This window comes from Ursus arctos, unplaced genomic scaffold (genome assembly GCF_023065955.2).
Source record: "Ursus arctos isolate Adak ecotype North America unplaced genomic scaffold, UrsArc2.0 scaffold_5, whole genome shotgun sequence".
Lineage (NCBI taxonomy): Eukaryota > Metazoa > Chordata > Mammalia > Carnivora > Ursidae > Ursus > Ursus arctos.
Window position 1 is genome coordinate 72,483,306 of NW_026623067.1, and position 2,580 is coordinate 72,485,885.

The 2,580-nt window shown below is 40.3% G+C and overlaps 1 non-coding gene across 1 annotated transcript; it reads right to left on the reverse strand.

The window, feature by feature from the left end:
- Positions 1 to 1,643: 1,643 nt before the first annotated feature.
- Positions 1,644 to 1,750, reverse strand: LOC113255392 (U6 spliceosomal RNA). The gene has a single exon (XR_003316271.1). It is a non-coding gene; the product is annotated as a U6 spliceosomal RNA (small nuclear RNA).
- Between the last annotated feature and the right edge of the window lie 830 nt (positions 1,751 to 2,580).

Below are 2,580 nucleotides of genomic sequence, written 5' to 3' on the forward strand. Positions count from 1 at the left end.
CAGCAGCCCCCGTAGGGTCACCTCATTCGAACAGAAGATGCTCCTGGTGCTCTTACCAGTTTCCTAAACAGTGCTGTGCCAGGAACCAGGGGCAGGGACTAATACGTAATCTCACAGGAGCCACTAAAAAGTATAAACATAATAGAAATTAGAAGGACTTAAAGGTAGAATTAAGAAAATCTTCCAGAAAGTAGAGCAAAAAGGCAAAGAGATAAAGAATCAGAGAAAGCAAAAGAAAGGTAAGACACCAGCCCATCATATCCCAAATTCAAGTAAGAGTAGGGAATGTAGACAAACAGTGGAAAAGTAATACAACGGTGTTTCATAGAGCAGAAGTTCAGGAATTTCCAGATTGAAAAGGCTCACAGAGTGCTCAACACATGGATAAAAATAAACCCACAACAAGACACATCATTGTAAAATTTCGAAACACCAGGGGCACGAGCTTCCATAGAGGGTGAAAAGCAGGTTAACACAAAGGCTAGAGAAGCAGAATGGCTTCAGATGTCTGAACCGCAATCCTGGGCGCCAGACAGCAATGGAACAGTGCCTGCAAAATTCTGCGGTCAAGTTATTTCAACTTCGAATTCTATATTCCGTCAAACTATCAGCGTTAGAGAGGCAAACAGAGAGGCTGTTACGGTAGGAGTAATGCTTTATTTTTCAAGTTTGCTGGAGAGTATCTCCGTCTGCGTTTTATTATTCTTTAAGCCATACAGGTATGTTCTATTATTTAAACTCTATCACAGAATTTTAAAAAACCCCAAACAGTAGCCCCAGTAGGGCAAAATGTTAGAACTTAGGAATTGAACGATGGGTACATGCATGTTCTGTTCTTCTCAGTACCTTTTGCATACTTAATGCATATTATGATAACATATTTTAATAAAACTTTTTAAAGAGTAAAGGTTGGGAGGAAAGGCGGTATGGCAGAAGAGAATGAGTGACAGCATACTGTCGAACATTCTCTTCCTCCGTATCTGTAAGAAGTGTTCTCCACGGAGGCTCTGATCCCTACCAACTTACTTTACCATTTTTATACTTACAGTACTGAGCAGATGGTCTCAAGGAGTCGCCTCTTCCACTACAAGCCATCACAACGTGACCTTTTCTGTCAAGTTATAGACCTCTTGGCTTGTTACCTATCCTGTACCAAATGCATCTTGGTGTCTTTCTTTTTCAGGCATTACTCGAAGTAGGCAGGCTCTGACACCCCCACTGATGCTGTCTTATGGTTTATTACCTTGTGTAGGCTTTGGGTTCAGACCAGCTGGGCTCTTACCATCTAGTAGGTTTCTGTCTTCTTTTTCAGCGTCCTCATCAGTATACTGGGAATAATGATAGTGTCTAAGTCAAAGGGCTTTTGTGAGACTTACTGTTAACCGTTGTCATTATCATTATTTGCAAATGGCAAGGTTGTATTGTCATAAACTAAAAGCGGTCATCATAGTCCTCTTGACACTGATAAATAATGCATAATGAACATTTTTAGTTGTAAGCTTAGATATAAATGTAGCCACGCTGCAGAGAGACTAATAAGAGAATCATCAAACAAATATAAATATGGTAACACTAAAGATTGGTGGAAAGCTAAGAGGGTATCTGAACTGTGGAGCTATTCATTTTATTTATATATATTTTATTTATACAGAGAACATTTCATGAATTTATGTGTCATCCTTGTGCAGGGGCCGTGCTAATCTTCTCTGTATTGTTCCAATTTTAGTGTCTGTGCTGCTAAAGCAAACACCTGTTCATTACTTTGGAAATTCTGCTGGTACTTTTTTTTTCCCCCAGTTAACACTCTTGATCCTGTTATAGTGCAAAAAATTTGATGTACAGCTAAGGACTTTTAATTTGCTAAAAGATACATGTTACCAAACAAGAAAGGAAAATGAAGACGGCCTTGCCTCCTTAGAAACCGAAATTGTTTGTGGGGCACCTGGGTGGCTCAGTCGGTTGAGCGTCTGACTCTTGATTTTGGCTCCGACACGCTCTCAGAGTTGTGAAAGTGAGCCCAGGTCAGGCCACGCCCTGGGCCTGGAGCCTGCTTAAGATTCTCTCTCTGTCTCCCTCTGCCCCTAAAAGAAAAAGAACAAAGAGAGACCAGAATTGTTTGGCTAAAGTCTCACACAGTGGTAGAGTAGCCTAAATACTAATTCATATAGTCACTGGTTGCCTCACTTGGCAGGTTGTGTAGGTCACAATACTCATCAAAAATAAATCCAACATTTAACGATCAACTGAACTGAAGAAAAACATGTTTGTGGGGCGCGTGGGTGGCTCAGTTGGTTAAGCGTCCGACTCTTGATCCCACCCCAGGTCTTGATCTCAGAGTCATGAGTTCAGGCCCTGCGTTGGGCTCCCACTGGGCGTGGAGCCAGCTTAAAAACAAAAATAAAACATGTTTCTGATATTAAAAGATGCCATAAATTCAGTTTGTCTTAATTTTGATTAATATATTCATTTCTGCTTTTGGAATATCAGTACAAAATCCCTGAATTAGCTTTAAGATCATAATGCTGTTATCCCTTGGACAATCTTAAACTTTGAAAAGTTGGTTTATATAAATGTTTCCTC